Genomic DNA, 26,363 nt, shown 5'->3' with positions numbered 1-26,363 from the left:
ATCTCTTAAAGTCCTCCTCCATCTGTTCCACCAACCGCGTCAAATTAAGCCTGTGTAATGCACCCCAATTCTTGGCTATCTGGATCCCCAAGTACCGGAAGTCCCTTGTTACCTTCCTCAATGGTAAATCCGCTATTTCCCTGCTCTGCTCCCCTGGATGCACCACGAACAACTCACTTTTCCCCATGTTCAATTTATACCCTGAAAAATCCCCAAACTCCCCAAGTATCCGCATTATCTCTGGCATCCCCTCCGCCGGGTCCGCCACATACAACAACAAATCATCCGCATACAGAGATACCCGGTGTTCTTCTCCTCCCCTGAGTACTCCCCTCCACTTCCTGGAACCCCTCAATGCTATGGCCAGGGGCTCAATCGCCAATGCAAACAATAACGGGGACAGAGGACATCCCTGCCTCGTCTCTCTATGGAGCCGAAAATAATCAGACCCCCGTCCATTTGTGCCAACGCTCGCCATCGGGGCCCTATACAGCAACTGTACCCATCTGATATACCCATCTCCAAAGCCAAATCTCCTCAGCACCTCCCACAAATAATCCCACTCCACTCTATCAAATGCTTTCTCGGCATCCATCGCCACCACTATCTCCGCTTCCCCCTCTGGTGGGGGCATCATCATTACCCCTAGCAGCCTCCGTATATTTGTGTTCAGCTGTCTCCCCTTCACAAACCCAGGTGGTCCTCATGAACCACCTCCGGGACACAATCCTCTATCCTCGTTGCCATTACCTTGGCCAGAATCTTAGCATCCACATTCAGGAGGGAAATGGGCCTATAGGACCCGCATTGCAGCGGGTCTTTTTCCTTCTTTAGGAGGAGCGATATCGTTGCCTCTGACATAGTCGGGGGCAGCTGCCCCCTTTCCCTAGCCTCATTAAAGGTTCTCATCAGTAGCGGGGCCAGCAAGTCCATATATTTCCTATAGAATTCCACTGTGAATCCGTCTGGTCCCGGGGCCTTCCCCGCCTGCATGCTCCCAATCCCTTTCACTACTTCCTCCGTCTCAATCTGTGCTCCCAGTCCCGCTCTCTCCTGCTCCTCCACCTTAGAAAATTCCAGCTGATCCAGAAAGCACATCATTCTCTCCTTCCCTTCCGGGGGCTGAGCTTCATATAATCTTTCATAAAATGCCTTGAACACTCCATTCACTCTCTCCGCTCCCCGCTCCATCTCTCCCTCCTCATCTCTCACCCCCCCCTATCTCCCTCGCTGCTCCCCTTTTCCTCAGTTGGTGGGCCAGCAACCTGCTCGCCTTCTCCCCATAATCGTACTGTACACCCTGTGCCTTCCTCCATTCTGCCTCTGCATTACCCGTAGTCAACAAGTCAAATTCTACATTTAGCCTTTGCCTTTCCCTGTACAGTCCCTCCTCCGGTGCCTCCGCATATTGTCTGTCCACCCTCAAAAGTTCTTTCAACAACCGCTCCCTTTCCCTACCCTCCTGCTTTCCTTTATGTGCCCTGATAGATATCAGCTCCCCTCTAACCACAGCCTTCAACGCCTCCCAGACCACTCCCACCTGAACCTCCCCATTGTCATTGAGTTCCAAGTACCTTTCAATACACCCCCTCACCCTTAAACACACACCCTCATCTGCCAATAATCCCATGTCCATTCTCCAGGGTGGGTGCTGTTCTTTTTCCTCCCCTATCTCCAGGTCCACCCAATGTGGAGCGTGGTCCGAAATAGCTATAGCTGTGTACTCCATCCCCGTCACCTTCGGGATCAGTGCCCTTCCCAAAACAAAAAAGTCTATCCGTGAATAGACTTTGTGGACATAGGAGAAAAACGAAAACTCCTTACTCCTAGGTCTACTAAATCTCCAGGGGTCTACTCCTCCCATCTGCTCCATAAAGTCCTTGAGCACCCTAGCTGCAGCCGGCCTCCTTCCGGTCCTGGACCTCGATCTGTCCAGCCCCGGGTCCAGCACCGTATTAAAATCTCCACCCATTACCAACTTTCCCGCCTCTAGGTCCGGGATGCGTCCCAACATACGCCTCATAAAATTGGCATCATCCCAGTTCGGGGCATATACGTTCACTAAAACCACCGCCTCCCCTTGCAATCTGCCACTCACCATCACGTATCTGCCCCCACTATCCGCCACTATGGTCTTTGCCTCAAACATTACCCGCTTCCCCACTAATATAGCCAACCCCTGTTTTTTGCGTCTAGTCCCGAATGAAACACCTGCCCCACCCATCCTTTGCGAAGTCTGACCTGGTCTACCAGTTTCAGATGCGTCTCCTGCAGCATAACTACATCTGCCTTAGGTTTTTTTAGGTGTGCGAGTACCCGTGCCCTCTTAATCGGCCCGTTCAGCCCTCTCACATTCCACGTGATCAGCCGGGTTGGGGGTCTCTTTACCCCCCCCCCCCCCCCCCTTGTCGACTAGCCATCTCCTTTTTCAATCCAGCTCCTTTCCCGGTTCCCACGTAGCCGTATCTCCCCCCAACGGCGCCCTCCCGCCCCGACCACCCCACCCCATACCAGCTCCCCCTTCTCCCCAGCAGCAGCAACCCAGTTAACCCCCCCCACCCCGCTAGATCCCTTTCTAGCGTAATTGCACCCCCCATGTTGCTCCCAGAAGTCAGCAAACTCTGGCCGACCTCGGCTTCCCCCCGTGACCTCGGCCCCCACTGTGCGAGGCCCCCTCCTTCCTGCTTCCCTGTTCCCGACATGATTACCATAGCGCGGGAACAAAGCCCGGGCTTCCCATTTGGCCCCGCCCCCAATGGACGGCGCCCCCAGCTCCCCATCCTCCCTCCCCCTCCCCCACGACATGGGGAAGAGAGAAAAATTACAGGGTAGCAGGATTAACAACTTGGGAAATCATCTCTTCCCCCATTTCCCCCCCCTTCACCCCACGTAATCACCCCACCACTTTGTCCCAAACGTTCTTTTTCTAGCCCGCTTATTCCAGTTTCTCCTCGACAATAAATGTCCACGCCTCTTCTGCCGTTTCAAAGTAGTGATGTTTCCCTTGATGTGTGACCCACAGTCTTGCCGGCTGCAGCATTCCAAATTTAACCTTCCTTTTGTGCAGCACCGCCTTGGCCCGATTAAAGCTTGCCCTCCTTCTCGCCACCTCCGCACTCCAATCTTGATATACGCGGATCACCGCGTTCTCCCACCTACTGCTCCGGGTTTTCTTTGCCCATCTGAGGACCATCTCTCTGTCCTTATATCGGAGAAATCTATGGCTCGAGGAATTTCTCCAGCCCTCAGTCTTCGCGCCATAACTCGATAAGCTCCCTCCACCTCCAACGGGCCCATCGGGGCCTCCGATCCCATTAACGAGTGAAGCATCGTGCTCACATATGCCCCGACGTCCGCCCCTTCTGCACCTTCGGGAAGACCAAGAATCCTTAAATTCTTCCTCCTCGCATTATTCTCCAGCACCTCCAGCCTTTCCACACACCTTTTGTGTTGTGCCTCGTGCATCTCTGTCTTCACCACCAGGCCCTGTATTTCGTCCTCATTCTCAGCAGCCTTTGCCTTCACGACCCGAAGCACCTGCTCCTGGGTCTTTTGCTCCTCGTTTAGCCCTTCAATCGCCTGTAATATCGGGGCCAACAGCTCCTTCTTCATCTCCTTTTTAAGCTCTTCCACGCAGCGCCGCAGGAACTCTTGTTGGTCAGGGCCCCATATTAAACTGCCACCTTCCGACGCCATCTTGCTTTGTGCTTGCCTTCCTGGCCGCTGCTCTAGAGGATCCACCGCAATCCGGCCACTTTCCTCTCCTTTTTCCATCCGTGTCCAGGGGGGATTCCCTTCTGGTTTACCGTACAGTGTTTTTAGCCGTTAAAATTGCCGTTGGGGCTCCTATTAAGAGCCCAAAAGTCCGTTCCACCGGGAGCTGCCGAAACGTGCGACTTAGCTGGTCATCGCTGCACCCGGAAGTCCAGGCGGAGGTTAGTTAAGAAGGAGTTGAAAGATTCATCTTTACCTTGTAGACGCTGTTTGAATATGTAGCGCTCAAAGATTTCATTGGTGTCCACGTCACAGTGACTGTCAAACTTGTCCAGGATGGTCTGAAACTTTGTCTTGTCCTGGCCTTCGGTGAAGTGAAAAGAGTTGAAGCGTTTGATGGCTTGATCACCCACTGTTGAGAGGAGAAGCGCGATCTTCCTTGCATCAGACGCACCCACGAGGTCTGAAGCTTCAATGTACAGCAGAAACTTTTGGTTGAATGTCCGCCAGCTGGCACTGAGATTGCCGGAGGTCCTGAGCTGGTGAGGAGCCTGAATCTTCTCCATGGTGCCGGGATACATTCCCTGGTCGTCACGGAACGGACTGAGGTAAACTACCTAGATTAAGCAGTCTCCTGATAGCATGATGTGTTATGTACTCTGGTATAACACAGGCTGCAACTGGATGCAGCTTTAACCAAAAGATACTCCAGACCTTGAAGTTAATTCAATCTGATTTATTGAACCAGTAGCACAGTTAGCACAATTCTATAAGAGTTCGACTCTCTGCTAACCTAAGTGTGGTTACTCTGTCTGACTGAACCAGACTAGCTCTTAGCCACGTGCTGGAGGTGTGATTCTGTACATACACCCTGACTCACTCTGTAGATGTTCATCAGTGGAAAGAGGCGGTGTGTGAGTGCCTCGTGCCTTTTATAGTGAGATACTACCCCTGAGTGTCCTGCCTGCTCATTGGTCATGTCCTGTTCTCTGTGTTCATTAGCTGCCTGTCTGTGCCTGTCTGTATATCATTATCTGCATGTCTGCATATCATGACACCTCGCTCATCGAAGGATCTCCTTGTCCAGAAAGTGGTCCAACCACGCCACCATCACCCTCGTCTGCCTGCGGCATCCTTATGAGTGCCCTGTGCCTCGGTCCACCTCCAGAGGCCAATCAAAGGCTTCCTCCCCCATTAATCTTTCCAGCATCCTTGCCACATAGACCGTGGCCTGTGCACCTTCAATGCCTTTCGGTATCCCAACAATCCTTAACTGCTCGCTTTTTCCCCCGTACTCATACACTCGCCCTCTGCAACTGCCCCACCGCTTTCCCCGTAGAAACTAATCCAAACTCCATCTGGAGCCTCTGCTCTCCTTCAACAAACCTGCCTCCGGTCCACCCTCAACCTCGACCATCAGTCTTGCCCTTTTCTCCCGCTCCTTTTTCTCCCTATGCGTCCGAATTGATATTAAATCCTCCCTGACTACAGCCTCGAGTGCCTCCCACAGTGTGGCGGCTCTGACCTCCCAGTGTTGCTCAGCTCCACGTAGCCCTGAATGGCAATCTCACCTGCTCACACAGCTCATTCGCCAGAAACCTCACATCCAGGACCCCTCTCCCTGTCTCCCCGGGCACATCTGATGGACGTCTGATCGAACGGCCTCGTTGCGCCCGACTCGGTGACGCGAAAAGGCTGATAAATCTCGCAAGACTTTGCAATCTGAGGGCAAGATCAAGATTTACAAATTTAAGTGAGCCATTAGGTTAATTTAAATATGTTGCCGCCCAATTCTCCTGAGGCCCGGGAATAAACGCCTGGTGTTTGGATGGACTCGCCATGGCGCAGTCCAGCACAGGTCCACAAGTGTAATGGCACCTGGGCGGGGGGATCTCCCAGGCCCTCGGAGGCCCCCAGGTGGTCGGGCTCTGGGTCATGGCACTCCCAATGGCACTCTGGCAACTTGGCACTGTCAGCCTGGCACCTTGGCAGTGCAACCCTGACACTGCCAGGGTGCCCAATTGGCACTGCCATGCTGGAAGCGGCAATTCCAGGATGCCAGGCTGGCAGTGGCAAGGTTTCTGGGTGTCAGTTTTCCCGTACCAGGGATCGGGCCCAGGGGTGCCCTGACCTTAAAAGACGTGGTGAGGGGGGGCTCGAAGACTGCTATATTGCAGTGTTGGAGGTGTCTGAGGCCACGGTGGGGAGTACGAGAGATTGGGGTGGCGTATAAAAATGGTACCCCGATCTCTTCCTGCGCTGACAAGCTCTGATCGTCAGTGCAAGAAATCATAGAATTTACAGTGCAGCAGGAGACTATTCGGCCCATTGAGTTTGCACCGGCCCTTGGAAAGAGCAGCCGAGTCAAGCCCATGCCTCCACTCTATCCCCGTAACCCAGTAACCCCACTTAACCTTTTTGGACATTAAGGGCAATTTAGCCTGGCTAATCCACCTAACCCACACATCTTTGGACTGTGGGGGGAAATCGGAGCACCCGGAGGAAACCCACGCAAACATGGGGAGAATCTGCAGACTCCGCACAGACAGTGACCCAAGCCGGGAATCGAACCTGGGACCCTGGAGCTGTGAAGCAACTGTGCTAACCACTGTGTAACCGCGTGCTGCCCAAGAAGTGAGGTAAGTATGGCCTCAGCGGGGTGTTTCTTGCCAAGGCCAAAAAGAAGTCATGATTGACAGTGGGATCGTTCTCAGCGCTGCGGGCGCCGAGAAACACCCCGCTATACGCGCCCAAAACGGGACTTTGTTTTTGAGCATTAAATCGCGTCTATAAAAGCTACTGCTATGCCTTTGGATGATGTTGCCAAGGAGCAGCATGTAGATGAGAAATAGGAGGGGACCAAGAATAGCTATTGGGGGATAACTGAGATAAATGTGTGGCAGCAGGAAGAGAAGCCATTGCAAGTGATCTCTGACTATGATTAGATAAATAAAAATGGAACCATGTGACAGTGTGTGGTGACGATCAAGGAGAAATGGGAAGGGGAGTTGGGAGGGGAGATCAATTGGGGAGTATGGAGTGAGGCACGCCGTAGGGTAAACGGGACCTCCTCCTGTGCAAGGATGAGTCTGATACAGTTTAAGGTGGTGAACAGGGTACATATGACTCAGGCAGGAATAAGTGGGTTCTTTCAGTGGGTAGCAGATGAGTGTGAGAGGTGTGGGCGGGGGCAAGTGAATCACACGCACATGTTTTGGTGTTGCGAAAAATTGGGAAGATTCTGGGTGGGAGTGTTCGGGTTCTTAGCCAGGATAGTGGAGAAGGAGACGGATCTGGACCCTTTGGTGGCAATATTTGGGGTTTCAGAGAAGCAAGCTCATGGAGAGGAGGAAGGCCGATTTCGTGGTTCGCCTGGATTGCCCTGCGGCGAATCCTACTAGAGTGGCGGTCGGCATCGTCACCAGGGGTAGCGGCTTGGTTGGGTGACCTGTACAGCTTCCTGCGATTAGCGGAGATAAAGTATGAGTTAAGGAGCTCCGCAGAGGGGTTTGAGAAAAGGTGGGGGATGTTTGTGACCGTATTTGAGGAGCTGTTCGTTGCAGGGGGGGGACAGGGGAGGTGAAAAAGGGGAAAAATTTGTACAGGTTGTACAGTTGATTGCTGGGAAGTATGTTTCCCGGGGTGTTTATGGGTTGTAACCTGTTTTGATGCATATCTGTAATAAAATACATTTTTTTAAAATGGAACCATGTGACAGCTGGAGAACAATGGAGACAATTTAATCTTGTTAATCGCTTTATTTTTTGTTATCCACGTTCTTCCAGCTATCGATACAGCTCCTTTTCCTCTTACAGGAATGCATCAAGCATGCACCCAAACTATCTCCTCTTTGCAAGCCATCTGTTGCTCATTTATTCTTTTATTTACTCATCTTTTCTTCCAATTCAACTGGGCCAAATCTCTTTTCAATTCACTATAATTAGTTCTGCTCCAGTTGGATAAATTTGCATTTGATCTCAGCATTTCCTTTTCCATAACGGTTCTAACTTTACTGATTTAAAAACGTCATTGCCCAAATGGTATCCCATTGAAACATGTTGCCACTTGCTCCATCTCATTCACCAGGATTAGATCCAGCACTGCTTTCATCCTCCTTGGTTCTTTTGTACAGTGTTAGGAAATTCTAACTCCTCTTTGCCATTTACATTATTTTTTCTCCCCCAGTTTATTGATAGTTTCTTTAGTCTGCTTCTGCAATCCCAACCACTGGGAAGTTGCTATATTTATTTAGATTGATATATTTCTGGGAAATGTGGCCAAGTCAGGCGTGTGCAATTCCAAAGGACTCAAATCCTGCCAATTTACTGTGAATGCTGCAAATTCACATGTTTCAGTCTGTTATCTCATTCTCCACGTCCAACCTTCCTTTCCACCAAGAAAGCACAACAGCACCTATACTTCCTCAGGAAACTAAGGATTTTTGGCATGTCCACATTAACTCTTACCAACTTTTACAGATGCACAAGAGAAAGCATCCTATCAGGCTGCATCACAGCCTGGTATGGCAACTGCTCGGCCCAAGACCGCAAGAAACTTCAGAGAGTCGTGAACACAGCCCAGTCCAACACACGAACCTGCCTCCGATCCATTGACTCCATCCAAACCTCCCGCTGCCTGGGGAAAGCGGGCAGCATAATCAAAGACCCCTCCCACCCGGCCAACTCACTCTTCCAACTTCTCCCATCGGGCAGGAGATACAAAAGTCTGAGAACACGCACGAACAGACTCAAAAACAGCTTCTTCCCCACTGTTACCAGACTCCTAAACGACCCTCTTATGGATTGACGTGATTAACACTACACCCTGTATGCTTCACCCGATGCCGATGTTATCTAGTTACATTGTGTACCTTGTGTTGCCCTATTATGTATTTTCTTTTATTTCCTTTTCTTTTCATGTACTTAATGATCTGTTGAGTTGCTCGCAGAAAAATACTTTTCACTGTATCTTGGTACACGTGACAATAAACAAATCCAAATCTCCAAAATTATGGAACATTTGTCAGTTCGAAATCCAGGCATTTCTTCCCGGACTCCATACTTGAAAACCTCTAATCAGGTTTCAACCTTGCCGTGGTACCATTTTAGCCCAAATTAAAGTCAGGAAGGACATCCTATGTGTCTGTGACCATGGTGAACTATCACTCCTTGTCCTTCTGTCAAGGAGGCTGACTGCAATTTTCCAGTCAGCCTCCAGTTTTCCTATGTGATGGGGACAGATCAGCTGCCTGGATGTGGGCACCCACAGTAGGCTGAGTGCTAACACTCTAGGAGGGCCCTTGGCCCTACCTGCCACCAAGGATGGGAAAGGCCATCCTGTAGAGGGGCTTGCCCAACCTCGCAGCCTCGCTTTATCTATTACAGTTTTTAAAAGGTGGCTGAGAATGCATCTTCTTGTTTAAGCACACTCCAGTTACTTACCTTGTATTGTAGCCAGGTGCTCCTGTGAAGTCAGCTTCAAGAGTTCATCCGCTACCTTTAATTGGTCAGGGAACCTATCTCCATGCCACTTAAGGGGGAAGCCTAATAAAAAATGCCAGGTTCCAATACGACACTTCCCTTCCTTGACTTCTCTGTCTCCATTTCTGGTGTTATACTGCCTACCAATATTCATTACAAGTATCTGTTCCGATGATGCAACCTTCCATAAGAACGCATTGGACATGTCTTCCTTTTCCTAGCCGGGGTTCCTCCCCAGTTGACGTCCCTCAACAGTGTCTGAACCATTTCCCACACTTCTGCCCTCACCTTCTTCCCGTCCCTCCCAGAACCATGATAGGGTTCTCCTGATCCTCATTTTCTACCCCACCAGCCTCCGTATTCAAAGAATCATCCTCTGCCATTTCCGCCACTTCAGCATGATGCCACCAACAAAAGTTTTCCCTTCACCTACCATGTCAGCATGTATTTGGGACTGTTCCCTCTGTGACACCCTAGTCCACTCCTTGATCCCTCCCAAGACCTCATCCCCTTCCCACGCACCTTCCCATGCAATCAAAGGAGATGTAACACCTGTCCCTTTACTTCCATCCCTCTCACCGTTCAAGGCCCTAAACCTTTCTTCCAGGTGAAGCCCCATTAATTTTCTCTTATTTCTTGGCCTGCTACAACGTTCCAATGAAACCCAGCGCAAACTGGAGGAACAGCAGCTCAACTTCCGATTAGGCGCATCGCAGAATTCTGGACTAGGGAGGTGGTGGAGTAATCATATTGGATCAGTATCCCAGGGCAATTCTCTGGGGACCAGAGTTTGAATCCTACCACGGCAGATGGTGAAATTTGATTTCAATAAAAATCTGAAATTACAAACCTATTGACGATCATGAAATATTGACGATTGTTATAAAAATTCATCTGGTTCACTAATGTCCTTCAGGGAAGGAAATTGGCCATCTTTACCTGGTCTGGCCTACATGTGATTCCAGGACCACAGCAATAATCTACCATTAGCATCAAGCTAAGGGAACAACCCTGGTTCAATGAAGAGTGCAGGAGGGCATGCTGGGAGCAGCACCAGGCATTCCCAAAAATGAGTTGTCAATTTGATGAAGCTACAGTGCAAGATGACATGTATGCCAAACAACATAAGCAGCCAGTGATAGACAGAGCTAAGTGAATCCACAACCATCAGATCCGATCTAAGCTTAGCAGTTCTGCAGCATCCAGCCGTGAATGATAGTGGACAATTAAACAATTCACTGGAGGAGGAGGCTCCACAAATATCCCCATCCTCAATGAGTGCAACAGATAAGGTTGAACCATTTGCAACAATCTTTAGCCAGAAGTATCAAGTGGATGATTCATCACGGCCTCCTTTGGAGGTCCCCAGCATCACAGATGTCAGTCTTCAGCCAATTGAATTCAATTCACTCCTCGTGATATTAATAAACAGCTGAAGGGACTGTGTACTTCTGTGGCCCTTGACAATATTCCAGCAATAGTACTGAAGACTTGAGCTCCAGAACTTGCCACACCCCTAGCCAAGCTGTTTCACTACAGCTATAACATTGGTATCTACCCAGCAATGTGGAAAATTGCCCAGGTATGTCCTGTACACAAAAAGCAGGACAAATCCAATATGATCAATTACCACCCTATCAGTCTATTATCAATCATCAGTAAAGTGATGGAAGGGGTCATCAACAGTGCTCTCAAGCAGCACCAGCTTAGCAATAACCTGCTTGCTGACACTCAGTTTGAGTTCCACCAGGGCCACTCAGCTCCTGACTTCATTACAGCCTTGGTTCAAACTGCAGAGGTGAGGTGAGAGTGACTGTCCTTGACATTAACCCAACACTTGACCAAAAAGTGTGATAACAAGAAGATCTAGCAAAACTGGAGTCAATGGGAATTGGGGAAAACCCTCCACTAGTTGGAGTCATGCCTGGCACAAAGGAAGATGATTATAGCAGTTGGACGTCAATCATCTCAACTCCAGGACATCATTGCAGGAGTACCTCAGGGTAGCGTGCTCGGTCCAAACATCTTCAGCTGCTTCATCAATGACCTTTTTAAGGGAAATCAGCAATGAACAATAATGCTGACTCAGCCAGCTATGCTCACAACCCATGAATTAATTGAAAAAACAAAGGTCAGAAGTGGGGATGTTCACTGATGATTCACAATGTTCAGTATCATTCGCGACTCCTCAAATACTGGTCCATTGCATGTCAAAATGTAGTAAGACCTGGATAATATCCAGGCTTGGGCTGACAAGTGACAATAATATTTGTGCCACACAAGTGCCAAGCAGTGACCATCCCCTGCAAAAGAGAATCTAACCATCTACTCTTGACATTTAATGGCATTACCATCACTGAATCCTCATCAACATCCAGGGGTTTGACCAGAAACTGAACTGGACTGTGGCTACAAGAGTAGATTAGTGGCTAGGATTCCTGTACTAAGTAACATCCTTCACCACTGACGCACAGTGGCAGCAGTGTGTGCCATCTACAAGATACATTGCAGGAACTCATCAAGATTCCTTAGACAGCACCTTCCAAATCCATGACTGCTACCATCTAGAAGGACAAGAGCAGCAGATACATGTCCGTCCAAGCCATGGGCAGCACAGTAGTTAGCACTATGGCTTCACAGCGCCAGGGTCCCAGGTTCGATTTCCGGCTTGGGTCTCTGTGCGGAGTCTGCACGTTCTCCCCGTGTCTGCGTGGGCTTCCTCCGGGTGCTCCGGTTTCCTCCCATAAGTCCAGAAAGACGTGCTGTTAGGTAACTTGGACATTCTGAATTCTCTATCTGTGTACCCGAACAGGTGCCGGAATGTGACGACTAGGGGCTTTTCACAGTAACTTCATTGCAGTGTTAATGTAAACCTACTTGTGACAATAAAGATTATTATTATTATAAAAAGCCACTCACCATCCTGATTGGGAAATATATCTCATTCTTTCACTGTCGCTGGGTCAAAAACCTGGAACTCCCTCTCTAATAGCACAGTGGATGTACCTACAACACATGGACCGCAGTTAGAGATGGACAATAAATGCTGGCCTAACCAGCGATGCCCACATCCCATGAATGAATAAAAAAGAGACATTGAGTTTAACAACTACAGACCAAGAACGTTGATTTATTTTTCACTCCCCCGCCCCTCAAACGGGTCAGTGTGTAACTTGCTTTCAGAAAGTGGTGGTTCTTGTACTGCAATTAACACATTCTGCTTCCAGGTCTTTATGCCATCATTAACACCTGCCTTAATCATCAATACTATCATTACCACGCCCTTTGTCCATGACATTTTTAAGAAGTCTTACAACACCAGGTTAAAGTCCAACAGGTTTGTTTCAAATCACTAGCTTTCGGAGCACTGCTCCTTCCCCAGGTGAATGAAGAGGTAGGTTCCAGAAACACATGTATAGACAGAGTCAAAGATGCAAAACGATTCTTTAAATGCGAGCAATCCAGGGGTGGGGGGCTGCTGTGTGGGGGGAGGGGGAGGACCAGGGCCAATTTGCAGTGCGGGGGGGGGGGGGGGGGGGGGGGTTGGTTGGTGGCCGACCGTGGGAGCTCGCTATCGGGCCGCCCGCTCAAGATGGCGGACTGAAAGCGGGATTTCCTGGGAATCCCTCATATTCCATGCCAAGCATAAATTTGCATGGCACGGAACATTGAATTGCATCCCATTTCACAATGCCAAGTAGATCGTAAAACTGGTGCAATTCTGCTCTGGCAGGAGAACATAAATCTCCCAAACGGAGAATCCAGCCCAACAGTTTCAACTTTTTAATGTTAATTCTCCCACATCCCAAAGACTATTTATGGTCCTCTGATCTTTTGAGTTCTAGCCTCTTGGATCTGAAGTTTTGCTGCTCTGCTGCCCCTGTGATCCCAGTGCAATATCTGACCTGCATTTCCTGGGCATAAAAATTGCATGTACCTCTTCCCTACAAATGTAACTTCCCTGTTGGGCATCTAGTGGTGGAGCAGTCCTATCAGATTTAGTGGTGGTCAATTTACAATTTGAGGGTATAAATTTTCATCAAAATAAACGATTGTATGGTGGAAACAACCAAGATTTATTTGCCAAGGAAGAAAAATACAATTTATTTTGTCATATTAAAATGACACTGTTAAATTAGAACAATTACATTAGAACAGATTTAATCATCTTTGGCCTTCTTAAGACATACATCCCTCCATTTGGGAGACTACAACCTAAAAATACTGAATTATTTGGGGTTGTGGTACAATAATGTATCGCACAGAAACAGCTCTTTGGCCCAACTGGTCCATTCCAGTGTTTATGCTGCACACAAGCCTCTTTCCCACTCTACTTGTAATATAATCTATGATATAACATGCATCAGTGTAGGCTTCTACTCTTTTCATCATATGTTTTCTGGTAAAGTAATTAGACAATGCTTGTAGACCAGTAATGTTGATCTCATGTAGTGGTGACTAACATCATGACCTCTGTAACTGACCCCTCTGATAGAATTTTCCAACATTGTACTGCTGGCAGAAATTTGGCTCCACCAAATAGATCATGTTCTGGTTATTTAGTCATATGCTACATATGCCTAAATTTCTAATATTTTCCTTTAGCAGGTGAGGCTTCCTGCAGTCTGACTGTGACAAATTACCAGGTTGCTGATGGGCCCAGTAATTATTTTGCCTAATTTTTTCATGGGATCTGGGCATTGCTGGAAAGCCGGAATTCATTGCACATCCCCAATTGTCCTTGAAAGAGTGGGATGCTAGGCCATTTCAGAGGGCAGTTACAAGTCAGCCACATTGCCATGGGCCTAGCCTCACATGTAGGCCAGGCCCGGTAAGGATGTCAGATTTTCTTCCCCAAAGGACATTAGTGAACCAGATGGGTTTTTAATGACAATCAATGATCGCTGTCATGGTCACCATTACTGAGGCGAGCTTTGGATTCCATATTTATTAATTGAATTTAAATTCCACCAGCTGCTGTGGTGGGATTTCAACCCATATCCCTGGGCCATTATCCTGGACCTCTGGATTACTGGTCAGGTGACATTACCCTGTAATGGTGAAAATAATAATGAAAAAATAATGTAAAAATAATGAAAATGTGATGAAATAATAAAGTAACAGCTTGGAAGATACCTACTGCTTCAATTTTAGCTTCAGTAATAATTAATAATCTGCTGTGTTCAAGCCTTTGGTAACCAAAAATAGTCAAAGATGCAAGATGAACAGCATACCTCATGCAACTCATGTTACTGCAATGTAAGTGTGTTCAAGGTCAAGTATTGTACAGTGGAAGATGAAACAGTAACAACAATGTAGGGTTTGCTTGCCAAATAATTTTTATATTTGAAATTATAATCATCTTTTGTTTAAGTTTTAGAACTAATCTCAATAGATAGTATTTTGGGTTTTTGCTTAAAAGTCTGAGACGTTTGTCAGTTTTGAAGACTGTGTCCTAGTTGAATTGAGTGCTAATCACAGCATTGTAAATGACCAAATTAGTGAATGGTAACAGGGAAGCAAGCTACTTTTAGTGGCATTATCAGTGAGGGAGAATAGATACATGTGTTTGAACTATATCTGAGAAGCTAAATGAAATCAATATCAGCTATCTTGTCATTGTTTGTGAATGCAGACAACCAGTCCAGAGTAACTTTAGGCCTGTATAATTTCATTTCTATGGGAAAAAAATGCTTGAAAACTGCTTCAGATTGGTTTGAATAATGCAGCAAAATACCTACTTAAGTCACATATAATGTGACACTTGTATTTGGATCAACTTGTTCTTTTCTCCCCCTCAGCCATCCATCTGATCACTTGCTGAAGTTGCCCATGTGACTTCTAAGTATCTTCCTTTCTGTCCCTTTCCTGCCATAGTGTTCAGCCATTAGCTGCCCCAAAGAAAAATCTCTTATTTTATTTGTGTTCTTCCTTAACTTACTTCTGATGAGTTTGGAAAGACCCTTTCACATTGTTATTTTCTGCTTGATCGATATGATTAACAAATACTATGGTCTGGATTCTCCATTTCAAAGGCACGATTCTCCGGAAAGATTTCTAAGTGTGATAGGGAGCGTGAACTGCCGCGGGCTTCCCGATGCTCGGCCCAGCGAGGCCGGCAACGCTATTCAATGTTAATTGGTTCACTTAACGAGGCCCTCCGCGCTTCCCGCCGCAAATGAAGGCTTGCCAGCCGATTCACTGGGACTGTGCTCGCCAGCCCCCCACAAACAAGGTCGAGCAGCACTTAAACACTTGACAGCCAACACCACGCAGCTTTCTGCCTTGGCGGGGAGACAGCCAGCCCCAAGATTCGGCAATTCACACTTGGGGAGGTTGCTAGATGCGGGTGGAGGCCAGGAGGGATGTCCTGTTCTCCCGAGGGTCACGGAGGGTGAGCCACTGAGCAGCCAGTGCCACCTGAGATGAGATGGCAGCGGCTGTAACCTCTGGGAGTGTGACCAGGATGACTGGTCTCCAGTGCAGTAAGAAGGTCAATGACCAACGTCGGGCAGCACGGGTGAATTGGCACCAATGCCCCCCACCTCCCTCCCTGAGAACTTTCTGCCCTCATGCGATCATTCATCCCCCCAACTTTCCATGTGGCCCCAACCCTCCCTTCACCCTCCCCTCTCCCTTCAACCCCCCCCCCCAACCCTTCTTTCACACCCTTTCCCACCACTGTGAACCACACGTGTGGCTGACAATGCCCTCTCTGTGTCTCTGCAGGAAAAGCTCGCCCACAATCGCCAGGAGAGGGGTCAGACTGGGGGTGGGGTGCCGTACTTAAGAATCCTCACCACCTTCGAGGAACGGCCCTGGAGGTGACTGGGGTGGCCGAGGACATAGCGGTCACCAATGCGGAGGTTGGCAGAAGGCGCAGAGGTTAGGAACCACTGGGCCCCACCTGGAGGACCTGTCATACGTTTATGTTATTGCCTTACATGATTGGCCCATCCCTCCCATTGACGGGCGGCTGGATTCTCCAAAAATGCCGGACTTTCCATAAAATAATTTACAGTGATTCTCCTACCTGCAGGGGGCTGGCAGGGCCCCGGAATGTTTCTCGCAGCTTCAGCTGCGCGAATGGGCTCCCGCACTTTTTGTTGCAAGTCCGCACGGCGGCCTGCAGCGACCGAGCCGAACGTGATGGCGGACTCAGCCGGTGGTCCTGGACCACCAAAGAAGGTCCCAATGATCAGCCCGGCGCCGCTCCATGTAACCCGCCCGAGTGCCGCCCCGGCCGCCCATGAGGCCCCCCCAGTACTTGATCTCCCTGCCCCCAACAAGGGCGGCCACAGACTGAGTCCTGACCGGCCAGACGTGGTTAGAACCACACCGTCAGGAATTCGGCTGTTCGGGACCGGAGATTGCTGGGAGGGCCTCAGCCGTGCCGTGTAATCCGCGCGCGAGCGATTCTCCGGGACCAGAGAATCGTGGGAGTGGCGCCGGGCCTGATCCTATTGTAAAAGTGGATTCTCCACAGCCCCCGTGCCAAATGCGATTTCGGCGCAGGGCTGCGGAGAATCCAGCCCCCCATGTCCATTCTCCTGCAGGTCCTCCAGCCGACAGTGCCAGCCCATCCCGGGTGTCCCCCTCTCCAGCCTGCCAGGAGAACACCTCAGAGGAGAGCTCTGAGCAAGACACGATCGATGGTTAACAGATGTCATCCCCACCCTCCGCCAGCACAGTAACATGCACCTTGGTGGGAAATGTTTGTCAGGCTTCTGGGGCACAATCTGGTGAGCAACACACTGCTGCTGATGTATGTCAGGTGGAGGCAGGAACCCCAGGCAAGACAGCAATCGGAGGTCTGCTGGATCTCAGGACCCAGCTTTTACCCAGCCTGATGCTGAGCCTCTGTAAGTGGGTTACCTGGAGGTGATGGAGATGATAGGGTGTGGCCAGGACATTTAGAGGGACATGTCAGTGACACTCCAGCAGGTCCAAAACCGATTGGAAGAGTCCCAGAGGCTACGGGCACAGGAGATGTTACCAGCAATGCATGGCACCGTGGCCAACACTGCTAGGGTGGTGACCGCAGTGGAGAGCTTGGTGCACAATGCCGGCACCATTAGTCAAGGTGTCCAAGGCGTCAGTGATGGTGATGGCCATGACTGAGAGTCTCAGCAGAATGTTCGTCTCGCTGGAGGATGTCAACCAGTACCAGGCTGATCTTGATGAGGTTCTGCGGTCCATGACCCGCTCTCAGATGGGCATGGTCGATGCGCTGCGGAGCTTGTTCCAGTGTTCATCCTCCTCCTCCAGCATGTCACCACTCATCCCGTACCAGCTGCGAATTCTGAATTCTCCCTCTGTGTCCCCGAACAGGCACCGGAATGTGGCGACTCGGGGCTTTCAAAGTTACTTCATTGCAGTGTTAATGTAAGCCTACTTGTGACAATAAAAGGTTATTTATTTTATTTATTTATTTGATGTTATGGAGGACGCAGCAGGCCATGACAATGTGGGAGATCCTCCTAGAGCTATACTGGAGGGCCCCACCAGAGCAGTCGATGCATCTGAACCGTATCTTCAGGATGCCGATGCACCGCTCAATCACGCTCCTGGTCGCAGCATGGGCATCGTTATAGCGGTTCTCCGCATCCGGTTAGGCGTTATCAGCCACAACTGCAGCGGATAACCCCTCACCTGGGAGAGCACCTCCAATGTATTAGGCACCTTCGAGTATCCTAAGATCAAGGCATAGTGCACATTGCCAGGGTATCGGGCGCAGACACACATCATGTTCAGTCAGTGGTCACACACCAGCTGCACTTTCAGCGAGTGGTGCCACTTTAGGTTTGTGAATGGCATGCCCTCATGCGGCGGTAATCATAGGGGGTCATGCGCCCCATTAATCACCACTGGGCATCCTGGCGATGGCAGCAATTCCTGCTGCCTGGGCAACCTGGTGGGCTCTGTCCATATCTAGGTGGGTGTATTGTGCTGCCTGGGCATACAGGGCCTCCGTAACGGCACAGAGGTCTGGCACATACCGGACTGGTCCCCACTGGGCGCCTGGAAGGATCCCGTTGCAAAAATGTTCAGGGCGACCATCACCTTGATGTCAACCAGGGGCGGGTGTCCTCCCCAGTATCTCTGCGGCTCCAGATGCGCCATGATACGGCACGGTCTCCCTACTTAGCGTGTTGAGCGGCCAGCTCGCCATCGTCACCGGCTGACTCCTGCTCCTCTGGGGCAGGCTCCTGTTCTGCAGGATCCTCCCCAAGCAGCTCCTGCTTGTGCAGCCTCAGTGCATCCTCTCGGGCTGTGGCGGCTATGCTGATGCCAACTACTCCTGGTTTGATACCAAAATATATTCTCTGCAGGAGTTAAAGGGCAGATATATTAGTATCGTAAGTTCTCCTGTGCCCCACCAGGTCCAACAGTCTACATAGTGGTCCTGGCCTGCACTGCAGCCCCTGCATTTCCCCCATTCCCACCCCTGGCCATCCCCCCTGACACTTTGCCCACCACAATGCACCCCTGAACCTGTCAGTGCCTGACACCGGGGGGCCTCTGACCCTGCCACCCCTCCCTGCAGGCAGTGGTACCAGTGGCTGGCACTACCTATGTCAGTGGTACACTCTGTGGCCCCTGTCCTGTGCCCTCCTGTGGGATCTACTGTGGGTGTCCTCCTTGGGTGGGCCATGTGATGGTCATGGTGGTCTTGCAGGGTGGGCTAGCTGCTTGTGTCACTGGTTGGATATCTGCCTTGTGAGAGGCAGTGTGCCAGGGAAGGTGCCAACGCCCACAGTGCATGCACCCACTAGTCGAGGCGCACTCCGCAGCACCCCTGCTGCCCCTGCAGTGGGCAGTGCCTCGGGTGGGTGCAGTGGGGTGTGCCAGCACCTGGTGGGCCACGGGCTGTGCTGTGCCATGCCCATCCTGTTAATGGGGCGGCTGGCGTCTGTGGAGTCCTAGGGGGGTGGCCTGGGGAGGGGGCACCTAAACGGCAGGTGCGGTTCTGCATATCTATGGGCCACAGTGGGGTGCGCAGCGAGATGACAATCTTGCAGGCTGCGGCAATGGTGGTCTGTGCCCAGAAACCCTGGTTATAGGGGGACACCCGACCACACGGCCCATCTCCTGGGACCCCCCCCCCCCCCCCCCCCAGCCCTTGCAGATGCCCCCGGCCAGCGGCACAACTGGCAACCCACTGTTTCGATTTTGGTAACTTGGATTACCTCCTCTCTCTCCCTCTTCGGCCACGGCGCCTGTTTCTTGATTTTAAATACCACAAGGGAACCTCATTTCCGCCTGGCGGAGGCGGAGCATCGCAGGAGGCCGGAAAATACCAGGTCGGGCCCAGAAATGATATGTTAACAGCCATTATTATACAATCTGAATGCCCACACCAGCGTGGAATGCATTCACGGCGCTATCAAGGCACCAGAACATGGCGTTCCATTGGACGAGGACCTCAATTTTCGGCTGACGCGCGATTCTCCGCCTGAATGCGATTCCAGCGTCGCCGAATGGAGAATCCCGTCTTGCTGTCAGGTAAGTAATCCTATGTTTATTAGACTTCTATAAGAATACCGGTCAGATTTCGTTGATAATAATAATAATCTTTATTATTGGATATTGATTTAAAATGCTTTGGTATCCTCATTCAATATGGCTGGAGACGAAGTTGCAGTGTACTTTTGTTGTATTAGGTGTAACTCCTTACAGGCTTGTGCACCTAAGAGTGATGATTTATCTGACTTGACAATATCAAATCTTAGTGACGTCTCAATATTCTTGTTGGAGACCTTTAAATAGCACGATCCAATCGATGAAATTGAATTACCATTGTAGTCTTTCAGTCTACAGGCTGCTGGAAGTATCTCAGGTGCGTGTTTAAGCTTAGTGAGGTCCAGCTTTGAGGGCAAGTTAGCTGAAGTGCCAATATCTAACTTAAATTCAATTGGACAGTTATTAACTTTTACAATTGTGTTCCATTCCGTGTCTGAATTTATAGAATTAATTAGTTGAGGATGTTTTGTTACTTCAGTGGATTCTTCACATTTCTCTATTATCCCAACAAAGAATGTGTTTTCCAGTGAGTATGAAAATTCTCTTCTAATTCTTCTTCTTTGGATTCAACACTATGTACATTAATCTGTCTTGAAGCCTGTTTAGCAGATTTAAATGCGAGTGAGGATCTGCACTGAGCAGCAAAATGGCTTAATTTGCCACATTGTGAGCATTGATTTCCGCTGGCAGTGCATCTTTTTTGGAAGTGGGAGATTCCACACCTTGAACACGTCATGATATTTATGTCATTACGCATGACACTTCTTTGCGCATGCGCAGATCGGTTCTCGTCTATCTCGCATTTTTTCATGAAGTGCGCATGTGCAGGATTTACATGCCCTTTTCACGGAGATAATACTCTTGGTACTGATTCTTAGATTATTGATGAGCAAGGCATTTATGATTGCGATTTTTAAAGTTAAATCCTTCTGTCTCAGTAATCTTTCTCTGAGGTGCTCATCATTGATACCAAACACTATTTGGTCCCGAATTAAAGAATCATGCAGTGCTGAAAAGTTACAGGATTGTGCTAGCAGTCTTAGATCAGTTACAAAGCTGTTAAACGATTCCCTCTTGTTTTGTAATCTTTTATGAAATATAAAGCACTCAAAACATCTCATTAGTCTAGATCTTACAGTGGTCATCGAATTTGTTAAGAATAACATCAAACTTTGTTTAGCTTGACCCGCAGTGTATTGAAAAGAGTTGTATATTTCTATTGCATGTTGACCAGCCATAGTTAATAGCAGTGCAATTTTGCGAGCATCGATTACATTAATTAAATGAGATGCTTCCAGATAAATTTGAAATTGCTGTTTAAACAACCACCAGTTTGTATTCAAATTACTGGTTATCCTTAGGTGTCGAGGAGCTTGAGCTTTGTCCATCGAGTCGTTTGTCTTCGAAGGTCTGTTGTTTGCTGATGATGCTTCACGAGTGGAATTGCTGCTAAGGTTTCTTCTTTTTCTGAACTTACTATATTATTCTAGCTAGCTTGCTGAAGCCAAATCCTGGTACATGTTATATTACTCTTTGGTAATATATTGTTACTCTTTGCTTTATATATCCAGAATGGTCTGATGGTATGATTCTCAAGAAAACACCAATCTTCAATTTAAAGCAAAATAGATCTAATAAATAACAAATTGATTAATATTGAGTTTGCACACTCTTACAGAACTCTAACTAGTGATCAAGTAATTCAGAATAAAGTATTAACTATTTTAACTACACTGTTATCCATGCTGTTATCTATCTCTCTCACACTCTGCTGTCTAGTCACTCCTGGTTTGAAGAGACCCAAAATCCTTTGAGTTCTCATATTTATACAGGAATCTAGTGCTGCCATCTAGTGGCTGTCTTACACTATGATGTTGTCATTAACCCTTTATAGGTCACTATACATACATATCACTACAGGGTTGGCTCTTAAGTGCCTTCTGAAATGGCTTAGCAAGCAGTCAGTTGTACCAAACCGCTGAAAATTCACTAATAAGGAATGGAATCAGATTCATTATCCAGGCACCGGGAACAACAGCAAACTGAGCCCTGTGGACCCTGCAAAGTCCCCCATACTACCACCTGAAGGCTGGTGCCAAAATTGGGGGAGCTTTCTCACAGCACAATCACCATCCCTGGGTATGTCCTATCCCACTAGCATGATAGACTCAGCAGAGGTGGCAGCACAGAAGTATATAGCTGAGAGGAGGTTGCCTTGGGAGTCTCAACATCGACTCTGGACCATATGAGGTCTCATGGCACCAGGTCAAACCTGGGCAAGGAAACCTCCTGTTGGTTGGTATGAATTGTCCCCTTTCAGCTGATGAATCAGTAATCCTCCATGAGTAATCCTCCAGAGTAATCCTCTGCATCCTCGATTTCTTGACATAGACCACAATCAGTAAGGATAAACAACAATACCTCCTCCATGATAGTCCTCAAATCCGGGGCTCCGCAAGGCTGCATATTTAGCCCTCTACTATACTCCCTATACACACACGACTGTGTAGCAAAATTTAGCTCCAACTCCATCTACAAGTTTACTGATGACACGACCATAGTGGGTCGGAATCAAACAACAGTGAGTCAGAGTACAGGAGGGAGATAGAGAATCTAGTGGAATGGTGTAACGACAAAAATCTCTCTCTCAATGTCAGCAAATCTTAGTAGCTGGTCATTGACTTCAGGAAGCGAAGGTTCGTACACACCCCTGTTTGTATCAATGGTACCGAGGTGGAGATGGTTGACAGCTTCAAATTCCTAGGTGTGCACATCACCAACAATCTGTCCTGGTCGACCCATGTTGATGCTACGGCCAAGAAAACAAAACAGCACCTATACTTCCACAGGAAACTAAGGAAATTCGGCATGTCCACATTGACTCTTACCAACTTTTAAAGATGCACCATAGAAAGCATCCTATGTGGCTGCATCACAGCCTGGTATGGCACTGCTCAACCCAAGACCATAAGAAACTAGAGATTCTTGAGCACATCCCAGTCCATCAAGCAAAACCACCTCCCATCCATTGACTCTGTCTACACCTCCCACTGCCTTGGGAAAGCGGGCAGCATAATCAAAGACCCCTCCCACCCGGGTTATTCTCTCTTCCAATCTCTTCCATCGGGCAGGAGATACAAAAGTCTAAGAACACGCACTAACAGGTTCAAAAACAGCTTCTTCCCTGTTGCTACCAGACTCCTGAATGACAGTCTTATGGGCTGAACTGATCTCTTCACACATCTTCTCTACTGAGTATTAATACACTTGTATGCTCACCTGATGCCTGTGCCTATATATTTACATTGTGTATTTATGCATGTCCTATGTTTTTACATGTATGGAATGATCTGTCTAGACTGTACGCAGAACAATATTTTTCACTGTACCTCGGTACACGTGACAATCAATCAAATCAAATCCAACAGCACTTGGAGGAAGCACTTAGAATAGCAAAGGCTCAAAATTACTCTGGATGAATGACTTCAATGTCTTTCACCAATAGTGGCTCGGTAGCACCAGTAGAGACCCAGCTGTCAAAGCCCAAAAGGACATGGCTGCTAGATTGGGCCTGCGACAGGTGGTGAGAGAATCTACAAAAGGGAAAATCCTACTTAACCTAATCCTCACTAACCTAATCCTCACTAACCTGCCTGTCGCAGATGCATCCGTCCATGACGGAATTGGCCGGAGTGACCATTGCCATGACCTTGTGAAGATAAAATCCCAGCCTCACATTGAGGATATTCTCTATTGTATTGTGTAACACTACCACCGTGCTAAATGAGGTGCATTTTGTACAGATTTAGCAACACAGGACCGGGTAACCAATGACCCAGATATTCCAGTAAAAAAAAAGCAAGACAAATCCAACCCAGCCAATTACTGCCCGATCAGCCTACTCTTGATCATCAGTAAAATGGATTGACGGAGTGATCAAAAATGCTATCAAGCGGCACTTGCTTAGTTCTAACTTGCTTACTGATGCTCAGTTTGGGTTCTGTCAGGATTAGCCAGCGTTATTATAGGCTTGGTCCAAACATGAACAGAAAATCTGAACTCAGTTGAGGTATGAGTGGCTGCTCTTGACATCAAGGCAGAACTTGACTGAGTGTGGCATCAAGGAGCCCTAGTTATACTGGAGTCAATGGGAATCATGGGAAAACTCTCTGCTGGTTGGAGTCATACCTAGCACAAAGAAAGATGGTTGTTGTTGTTGGAGGTCATTTCTCTCAGTTCCAGGACATCACTGCAGTAATTCATGAAAGAACAAAGAAAAGCAGCACAGGAACAGGCCCTTCGGCCCTCCAAGCCTGCGCCGACCATGCTGCCCGTCTAAACTAAAATCTTCTACACCTCCGGGGTTCGTATCCCTCTATTCCCATCAGGGTAGTGTCCTAGGTTCATCCATCTTCAGCTGTTTCATCAATGACCTTCCTTCCATCAAAAGGTCAGAATTGGGCAGATTTGTTGATGACTGCACAATATTCAGCACCATTTGCGATTACTCAGATATTGAAGCAGTCCATGGTAAAATGCAGAAAGACCTGGACAATATCCAGGCTTGGGATGACAAGTGGTAAGTGATCATCTCAAACAAGAGAGAACATAACGATCTCCCCATGACCATCATTGAATTCCCCACTGCCAACATCCTGGGGGTTATCATGCACTGAAACTAAATTGGATTGGCCATATAAATACTGTAGCGACAACAGCAGGTTCGAGGCTGGGAATTCTATGGAGAGTAACTCACCTCTTGATGCTGCAAATCCTGTCTACCACCTACAAGGACAAGTCAGGAGTGTGATGGAATACTTTCCACTTTCCTTCAGCCCCAGCAACGCTCAAGGAGCTTGACACCATCCAAGACAAAGCAGCCGCTAGATGGGCTCCCATCCATAAGTATTCACTCCCTCCACCACTGATGCACAATAGCAGCCGTGTGTACCATCTACAAGATGTACTGCAAGAATTTACCAAGGCTCCTTAGACATCACCTTCCTTTTCTTTTTTTTCTTTAAAAATGGTTTTTCCAATTAAGGGGCAATTTAGTATGGCCAATCCACTTACCCTGAATATCTTTGGGTTGTGGGACTGGGACCCACGCAGGCACAGAGAAAATGTGCAAACTCCACACGGATAATGACCCAAGGCAGGGATCAAACCCGGGTCCTCGGTGCTGTGAGGCAGCAGTGCTAACCACTGCGCCACCCTGCCGTCCCAAGACAGCATCTTCTAAACCATGACTGCTGACATCTAGAAGGACAAGGACAGCAAATACATGGGAACACATGGAAGTTCCTCTTCAAGGCACTCACCATCTTAATTTGGAAACATATTGCCATTCCTTCACTTGTCATTGGGTCAAAATCCTCAAACTCCCTTCCTAATAGCACAATGGGTTTACCTACACAACATGGACTGCAGCGGTTCAAGTAGGCCAGCTCACCAACACCTTCTCAAGGGCAATTAGTGATGGACAATAAATGCTGGCCTAGCCAATGACGCCAACATCTCAGGAATGAACTAAAAAAAAGGCCTGAACAATACGCTGCCCACACCATGGGCCATGGAAAACACGGTCGGTGGGAGTTACATTTTTTCTCAGTTAGTGGTGCAATGGTGGATATAAAGACAATAAATGGGAATTTAATTGACTTAAATATAACAGGGCTGGGAGACTTTGTGGTGCCGTTAATTTTTGTTTTCATTGCATTTCAAACTGTATTAGGTCATTTCCTCGGGGAAAGGGACAAACAGGAATGCTGCAAATAAAATTGTGTACTACAGTATTTGTCCTGAACATATCTGTCCCCTATGAGAATTGTCCATTCTGTTGGAGGTTACTTCTCAGTGTAGAGGGGAAAAAAAGGAGAGTGAGGAGGCCTCGTATCCAAGCACAAGGCGCCATGATCGTGCTGCTGAACAAGGGCCTGCAGCGTGACGACAAAAGCAGAGGGAAGGCAGAGGGAGAAGAAGCCACAATAGAGTATATCAGCCATGGTTTAAATACCTATAAATGTTAGAGCGCCAGTGCCTAAGAAAATGTGTCCAGGGAGGCAGTCTGTGACATGCTGTGGGAAGCTATCATCATATTGTATAGGTGGACACCTGATGCCTGTGGCCTTGAAACAGTAGCACTGACTTTTTTCACCACAGCATCCTTCCAGACATCATCTGGAGACTTGTGGAATAATGCAGCCAGTGGCACTTCACTGCATCAAGGTATTCACAGATGCAATGTTCAGGCATGCAGATCAGTTTACCTCTTTTAGCAAGGGCAATGTCAGTCAGGCAGAAAGAGCTAGAGGCTTTGGTAGCATTTCTGAATTTCTAAAAGTCGAAGATATAATAGGTTGCACACACGTGACCATTAAAGTGCCTTCTATATATCCAGGAGCATTCATCAACAGGCAGAGGTTCCATTTCATCACTTTTCAGCTTGCATGTGGCCACAAGCAGTGGATAATGTAGGTGCAGGCACGCTATCCTGGAAGCAGTTACAAGGTGCCAGGAATGTTTACCTGGCCAAAACCATGGGCTGGCTGCCTTCCAGGGGATAGAGGATACCCTCTCAGGAGATGACTCATACGAAAGGAGCCTGAGAGGAGGTGCAATGAAAGCCATTCAGCCACCAGTGTC

At 48.4% G+C, this 26,363-nt stretch overlaps 1 protein-coding gene across 14 annotated transcripts in view; it reads left to right on the top strand.

Annotated features, from left to right (window-relative positions):
- LOC140425059 (poly(rC)-binding protein 3) overlaps positions 1 to 26,363 on the top strand; it is a 377,151-nt gene that overhangs the window by 155,161 nt on the left and 195,627 nt on the right. The window contains exon 1 of one of the 14 annotated variants that reach the window (XM_072508880.1): positions 21,095 to 21,172. The exons of the other annotated variants lie outside the window; for them this stretch is intronic. The gene's annotated coding sequence lies outside the window, so the exon portion shown is untranslated. Of the gene's footprint in view, positions 1 to 21,094; positions 21,173 to 26,363 lie in introns of those variants that run through there. 14 annotated transcript variants of the gene reach the window in all.

Source organism: Scyliorhinus torazame, chromosome 6 (assembly GCF_047496885.1).
Source record: "Scyliorhinus torazame isolate Kashiwa2021f chromosome 6, sScyTor2.1, whole genome shotgun sequence".
Taxonomy (NCBI): Eukaryota; Metazoa; Chordata; class Chondrichthyes; order Carcharhiniformes; family Scyliorhinidae; genus Scyliorhinus; species Scyliorhinus torazame.
The sequence above is the reverse complement of the archived record's forward strand: the minus strand, read 5'-3'. Positions and strand labels throughout refer to the sequence as shown.